The sequence below is a fragment of the Dermacentor albipictus genome, chromosome 9 (assembly GCF_038994185.2).
Source record: "Dermacentor albipictus isolate Rhodes 1998 colony chromosome 9, USDA_Dalb.pri_finalv2, whole genome shotgun sequence".
NCBI classification, from domain to species: domain Eukaryota; kingdom Metazoa; phylum Arthropoda; class Arachnida; order Ixodida; family Ixodidae; genus Dermacentor; species Dermacentor albipictus.
Window position 1 is genome coordinate 83,165,341 of NC_091829.1, and position 8,404 is coordinate 83,173,744.

Here is an 8,404-nt window from a genome sequence, read left to right on the forward strand (position 1 = left end):
GTCATCAGCCGCATAGTATACTCTCTCCCATATCTCTTCCTCACTAGAGCAGAAGAAGAGAAAATCAACGCCTTGATTCGCCAGGCATACAAGACCGCCCTCAACCTCCCTCGACACACCTCCAACGAACGACTTCTACTCATGGGCATACATAACACACTAGCCGAGCTTACCGAAGCTCACCGGACGGCACAACTTGAACGTCTCTCCTCCACCCCTACAGGCCGCAGCATCATTAAGAACCTAGGTCTTAACCCAACCAACACTCTCCGACCTACATACCCCACCCCCGGGGCCACCCAAAAGCTTCTAACAGTGCATCCACTCTCAAAAAACATGCACCCAATCCACCACCAAGCTCGACGCGCAGCAAGAGCCCAGGCACTACACAAACGTTACAACCAGCACACGGAGGCTGTCTACGTAGATGCTGCGGCATACACCACTCAGCCAGCCTTTGCCATTTGCGCAATCGGTAACAATCTTTCACCTCTAGCAGCTGTATCGGTCCTAACGCACACCTCACTAGAAGCCGAAGAAGCTGCGATTGCCCTTGCGATCTCCTCAACCACTGCCACACTCGTATTCAGTGACTTGAAAACCGCGATCAGAAACTTTGCAAAAGGACGGACGCATGCCGTCGCCCATAAAATTCTCAACTCCTCTCAGCCCCCCACTAGGCCCATTCAACTCATATGGGTCCCCGCGCACGCGGGCCATCCAGGCAACGAAGCCGCCCATGACACCGCTCGAGCGTACGTCAACCGAGCAGGGCAAGCCGCCGAGCCAGGAAGCGCCCGTGACCGAATGGTCACATACCACGAAATTTCACTCCACTACAGAGAGCAACGACTGCACTATCCTCCGCCTCACAAATCACTCACTAAATTAGAGCAGGTGACGTGGCGCCAGCTACAATCTCGCACTTTTCTCTCCCCCGCCCTTCTAGCTCTAATGCACCCGGGGCTGTTCTCTCCAGAGTGTACCTTATGTGGAGCCCCAAGAGCTGATTTCCATCACATACTGTACAAGTGCTCTGAGCTCCAGCCGCCATCAGAATGGCAACTCACTGACCTCGAGCGATGGGAGGTCGCGGTGTCCAGCTCCGACCCAGCTGTCCAAAAGCAGCTGGTGGGCTGGGCTTCGGAAGTCGCCGGACGTCACCGACTGCTGGCCACTTCACGAGACCAAGGGCCAACCCAGGAATAGCTCAAGATACGGCTCAATGTTTATTAAAGTTTATCACCACCACCACCACCATGGCGCGTTTCTCAGCGTTCGTGCGCGCACCGGTGTGCCATGCATCTCGGAGGCCATGCGCACGCTTCGTGATAGCGGATGACGCCGAGTGTGTTTAGGGAAGAGATTTAAGAGGGGCCCCGCGGCAGTGTAGGCCTCGTAACTCGTTTCGACGGCTGCAATACATTGTGTCCCTATATTGATTCTACATATTCAACTCACATTACCTATAAAAAAAGGGGCATTGCAAAGAAGCACAATCTCTCCGATACTATTCACAGCATGCTTAGGCGAAGTATTTACGGTATTAGACTTCGAAGTCTCGAGAGTGAGGACCAACGACGAATATGGCAACCACCTTCTGCTTGCAGATGACATGGCCCTGTTCACCAACACTGGGCATGAATTGCTACAAGTGATTGAGCACCTTAACCGAGACAGTGTGATAGTAGGCGTGCAGATTATTAACGGAAGACAAAAATGATGTTCAGTAGCCCGGCAACTGAACAATAATTCGTGATTGACAGTCAGTCTCCACAGTCTGTGCAGAAGTGAGTTTATCTAAGTCAGTTAATTACTCATAGGGGAGCCTGATGATCAAAAACGAATTTACACAAAAAGATAGGTTGGAGTGCGTATTGCAGGCACTACCAAATCCTTACTCCGAGCTTACTTGTGCCTTTTAAAATAAATGTGTACAATTATTGCCTCGAACCGCTGCTAAAGCAAATGGGAAAGGAAGAGCGGTCAAGGAATGCAGAAAATCAGGTGGGGTGATCAAATCAGAAAATTTGCAAGCGCAAGCTGGAATCACCTATTGCGAGACATGGGGTAATTCAACATCGCTCTGAGAGGCCTTCGTCCTGCAGTGGACGTCAAAATTAGCTGCCAATAGTGATGATAATTGAGTCAACGGTAGCGCATTGCAGTTGCCAGTCATCGCAAGATAGGTTCTGCCGAACTTTTTTTTTGTGTAATGGGCTTAACGATTCCCGCGCCAGCACATACAGGCATCTTCATATCACGCGCATATCCTTGCACTACGGAAGTTCACCGCCAGACCACGATGACATTTCCACGGCAATACTACGGCAATAATATTAACTTTATTTACCTTTCGTGGTAGCTCAGTGGCTACGGTGTTGGGCTGCTGAGCACGAGGTCGCGGGATCAAATCCCGACCACGGCGGCCGCATTTCGATTGGGGCGAAAACACCCGTTTACGTAGGTGTACGTTAAAGTACCCCAGGGGGTAGAAATTTCCGCAGTCCTTCACTGCGGCGTGCCTCAAAATCAGAAAGTGTTTTTTGCACGTAAAAGCCCAAAATTTATTTTCAAGACATATTTTAATATATGATTACACGCATTCCATAGCATGGTAAACTATTCTATTAAAAATTCGTGGATTCCCCCAGAATGCAAAAGTTATACCATTATTAAAAAAGCAAGGTGCCACTTTTACCTCTTACAGCTAATATTCTGGTTCTTCGGATATATCACTCCCCATGCATGTGCAGCCCCCAATTTAAGCGATAACCTGACGAAAAAGCGCAAAATATTTTTCTCACAAAGTCACAAAATTGTAAGCCTATAGCCCATGAAATTATCGTTTCAGCCCCTATAAACATCATCATCATCATCATCAGCCTGGTTACGCCCACTGCAGGGCAAAGGCCTCTCCCATACTTCTCCAACAACCCCGGTCATGTACTAATAGTGGCCATGCCGTGCCTGCAAACTTCTTAATCTCATCCGCCCACCTAACTTTCTGCCGCCCCCTGCTACGCTTCCCTTCCGTTGGGATCCAGTCCGTAACCCTTTATGACCATCGGTTATCTTCCGTCCTCATTACATGTCCTGCCCATGCCCATTTCTTTTTCTTGATTTCAACTAAGATGTCATTAACTCGCGTTTGCTCCCTCACCCAATCTGCTCTTTTCTTATCCCTTAACGTTACACCTATCATTCTTCTTTCCATAGCTCGTTGCGTCGTCCTCAATTTGAGTAGAACCCTTTTCGTAAGCCTCCAGGTTTCCGCCCCGTAGGTGAGTACTGGTAAGACACAGCTATTATACACTTTTCTCTTGAGGGATAGTGGCAACCTGCTGTTCATGATCTGAGAATGCCTGCCAAATGCTCCTCAGCCCATTCTTATTCTTCTGATTATTTCTGTCTCATGATCCGGATCCGCCGTCACTGCCTGCCCTAAGTAGATGTATTCCCTTACGATTTCCAGTGCCCCGTTGCCTATTGTAAATTGCTGTTTTCTACCGAGACTGTTAAGCATCACTTTAGTTTTCTGCAGATTAATTTTTAGGCCCACTCTTCTGCTTTGCATCTCCAGGTCAGTGAGCATGCATTGCAATTGGTCCCCTGAGTTACTAAGCAAGGCAATATCATCTGCGAATCCCAAGTTACTAAGGTATTCTCCATTAACGTTTATCCCCAATTCTTCCCAATCCAGGTCTCTGAATACCTCCTGTAAGCACGCTGTGAATAGCATTGGAGATATCGTATCTCCCTGCCTGACGCCTTTCTTTATTGGGATTTTGTTGCTTGCTTTATGGAGGACTACGGTGGCTGTGCAGCCGCTATAGATATCTTTCAGTATTTTTACATACGGCTCGTCTACACCCTGATTCCGTAATGCCTCCATGACTGCTGAGGTTTCGACAGAATCGAACGCTTTCTCGTAATCAATGAAAGCTATATATAAGGGTTGGTTATATTCCGCACATTTCTCAATCACCTGATTGATAGTGTGAATATGATCTATTGTTGAGTAGACTTTACGGAATCCTGCCTGGTCCTTTGCTTGACAGAAGTCTAAGGTGCTCCTGATTCTATTTGCGATTACCTTAGTAAATAGTTTGTAGGCACCGGACAGTAAGCTGACCGGTCTATAATTTTTCAAGTCTTTGGTGTCCCCTTTCTTATGGGATGAGGATTATGTTAGCGTTCTTCCAAGATTCCGGTACGCTCGAAGTCATGACGCATTGCGTATACAGGGTGGCCAGTTTCTCCAGAACAATCTGTCCCCCATCCTTCAACAAATCTGCTGTTACCTGATCCTCCCCAGCTGCCTTCCCCCTTTGCATATCTCCCAAGGCTTTCTTTACTTCTTCCGGGTTTACCTTTGGGATTTCGAATTCGTCTAGACAATTTTCTCTTCCATTATCGTCGTGGGTGCCACTGGTACACTATAAATCTCTATAGAACCCCTCAGCCACTTGAACTATCTCATCCATATTAGTAATGATATTGCCGGCTTTCTCTCTTAACGCATACATCTGATTCTTGTCAATTCCTAGCTTCTTCTTCACTGTTTTTAGGCTTCCTCCATTCCTGAGAGCCTGTTCCTAAAAACACATTTTCACAAAAGCGCTCGTTCTTCGCATATATCTTTTCCCACGCTTGCGCAGCAGCCCATTTACGCGATAACGTAAAGAATAGGCACAGAATAGTTTTCTCAAAGAAATAAAGAAATGGTAAGCCTATAGCCCATGAAAGTATCGTTTCAGCCACTTTCAATACGTTCTCCCAAAGCGTTGGTTCTTCGTACATATCACTCCCTTTGCATGCGCAGCCCCCGATTTACGACATAACCTAACGAATGGACGCAGAATAATTTTCCCGAAAAAGTGAAAAAATAGTAAGCCTATACCCATGAAATTATCATTTCAGCCCCTATAAATACATTTTCACAAAAGCGCTGGTTCTTCGTGCATATCACTCCCCATACCTGCGCAGCCCACGATTTACGCGATGCCATAACGAATAAACGCAGAATAATTTTCTCGAAAAAGTCAAAAAATGCTAAGCCTATAACCCATGAAATTATTGTTTGAGCCCCTATAAATATATTTTCACAAAAGCACTCCTTCTTCGTACATATCACTCCCCACGCATGCGCAGCGCCCGATTTACGCGATAACGTAACGAATACGCGCAGAATAGTTTTCTCGAAAAAGTCAAAAATGGTGAGCCTATAGCCCACGAAAACATCATCTTTCCGACAAAACATAACGTGTCTTTAAGGCGCTGCTTCTCCGCAGATATGAGTCCCGGGCACACGCAGAAGCGGTCTATTGCGCTAAATGAACGATTTGGCAAAGAATAATTTTGCACTTAAGATTCAAAAAATGGTAAGCCTATAGCCCATGAAAATATCATTTTTCCCAGAAAAAATAAAGTGTCTCAAAGGCGCTGGTTCTCCGCATATATAAGTCCCCGGGCACACGCCGAAGCCGTCTAATGCGATAAATGAACGATTAGGCAAAAAAATAATTTTCCCCTCGAAATTGAAAAAATGGTTAGCCTATAGCCCACGAAAATATCATTTTTCCGAGAAAATATAAAGTGTCTCAAAGGCGCTGGTTCTCCGCATATATGAGTCCCCGGGCACACGCAGAAGCCGTCTAATGCGATAAATGAACGATTAGGCAAGGAATAATTTTCCCCTGGAAATTCAAAAAATAGTAAGCATATAGCCCACGAAAATATCATTTTTCCGAGAAAACATAAAGTGTATCAAAGGCGCTGGTTCTCCGCATATATGAGTCCTAGGGCACACGCCGAAGCCGTCTAATGCGATAAATGAACGATTAGGCAAGGAATAATTTTCCCCTCGAAATTCAAAAAATGGTAAGCCTATAGCCCACGAAAATATCTTTTTCCGGCAAAAAATAAAGTGTCTCAAAGGCGCTGGTTCTCCGCATATATGAGTCCCCGGGCACACGCAGAAGCAGTCTAATGCGATAAATGATTGATTAGGCAAGTAATAATTTTCCCCTCGAAATTGAAAACATGGTATGCCTATAGCCGACGAAAATATCATTTTTCCGAGAAAAAATAAAGTGTCTCAAAAGCGCTGGTTCTCCGCATATATGAGTCCTAGGGCACACGCCGAAGCCGTCTAATGCGATAAATGAACGATTAGGCAAGGAATAATTTTCCCCTCGAAATTCAAAAAATGGTAAGCCTATAGCCCACGAAAATATCTTTTTCCGGCAAAAAATAAAGTCTCTCAAAGGCGCTGGTTCTCCGCATATATAAGTCCTAGGGCACACGTCGAAGCCGTCTAATGCGATAAATGAACGATTAGGCAAGGAATAATTTTCCCCTCGAAATTCAAAAAATGGTAAGCCTATAGCCCACGAAAATGTCATTTTCCCGAAAAAAAATAAAGTGTCTCAAAGGCGCTGGTTCTCCGCATATATGAGTCCTAGGGCACACGTCGAAGCCGTCTAATGCGATAAATGAACGATAAGGCAAGGAATAATTTTCCCCTCGAAATTAAAAAAATGGTAAGCCTATAGCCCATGAAGATATCATTTTTCCCAGAAAAAATAAAGTGTCTCCAAGGCGCTGGTTCTCCGCATATGAGTCCTAGGGCACACGCCGAAGCCGTCTAATGCGATTAATGAACGATTAGGCAAAAAATAATTTTCCCCTCGAAATTCAAAAAATGGTAAGCCTATAGCCCACGAAAATATCTTTTTCCGGCAAAAAATAAAGTGTCTCAAAGGCGCTGGTTCTCCGCATATATAAGTCCTAGGGCACACGTCGAAGCCGTCTAATGCGATAAATGAACGATTAGGCAAGGAATAATTTTCCCCTCGAAATTCAAAAAATGGTAAGCCTATAGCCGACGAAAATATCATTTTTCCGACAAAAAATAAAGTGTCTCAAAGGCGCTGGTTCTCCGCATATATGAGTCCTAGGGCACACGCCGAAGCCGTCTAATGCGATAAATGAACGATAAGGCAAGGAATAATTTTCCCCTCGAAATTAAAAAAATGGTAAGCCTATAGCCCATGAAGATATTTTTCCCAGAAAAAATAAAGTGTCTCCAAGGCGCTGGTTCTCCGCATATGAGTCCTAGGGCACACGCCGAAGCCGTCTAATGCGATTAATGAACGATTAGGCAAAAAATAATTTTCCCCTCGAAATTCAAAAAATGGTAAGCCTATAGCCCACGAAAATATCTTTTTCCGGCAAAAAATAAAGTGTCTCAAAGGCGCTGGTTCTCCGCATATATGAGTCCTAGGGCACACACCGAAGCCGTCTAATGCGATAAATGAACGATTAGGCAAGGAATAATTTTCCCCTCGAAATTCAAAAAATGGTAAACCTATAGCCCACGAAAATATCATTTTTCCGACAAAAAATAAAGTCTCTCAAAGGCGCTGGTTCTCCGCATATGTGAGTCCCCTGGCACACGAAGAAGCGGTCTATTGCGATAAATGAACGATTAGGCAAAGAATAATTTTCCCCTTAAAATTGAAAAAATGGTAAGCCTATCGCCCACGAAAATATCATTTTTCCGACAAAACATAAAGTGTCTCTAAGGCGCTGGTTCTCCGCATATATGAGTCCCTGGGCACACGCAGAAACCGTCTAAAACGATCAATGAACGATTAGGCAAAGAATAATTTTCCCCTTAAAATTGAAAAAATGGTAAGCCTATAGCCCACGAAAACATCATTTTTCCGAGAAAAATAAAGTGTCTCAAAGGCGCTGGTTCTTCGCATATATGAGTCCTAGGGCACACGCCGAAGCCGTTTAATGCGATAAATGAACGATTAGGCAAGGAATAATTTTCCCCTCGAAATTCAAAAAATCGTAAACCTATAGCCCACGAAAATATCATTTTTCCGACAAAAAATAAAGTGTCTCAAAGGCGCTGGTTCTCCGCATATATGAGTCCCCGGGCACACGCAGAAGCCGTCTAATGCGATAATTGAACGATTAGGCAAGGAATAATTTTCCCCTCGAAATTAAAAAAATGGTAAGCCTATCGCCCACGAAAATATCTTTTTCCGGCAAAAAATAAAGTGTCTCAAAGGCGCTGGTTCTCCGCATATATGAGTCCTAGGGCACACGCCGAAGCCGTTTAATGCGATAAATGAACGATTAGGCAAGGAATAATTTTCCCCTCGAAATTCAAAAAATGGTAAACCTATAGCCCACGAAAATATCATTTTTCCGACAAAAAATAAAGTGTCTCAAAGGCGCTGGTTCTCCGCATATATGAGTCCTAGGGCACACGCCGAAGCCGTCTAAGGCGATAAATGAACGATTAGGCAAGGAATAATTTTCCCCTCGAAATTAAAAAAATGGTAAGCCTATAGCCCACGAAAATATTATTTTTCCGACAAAAAAT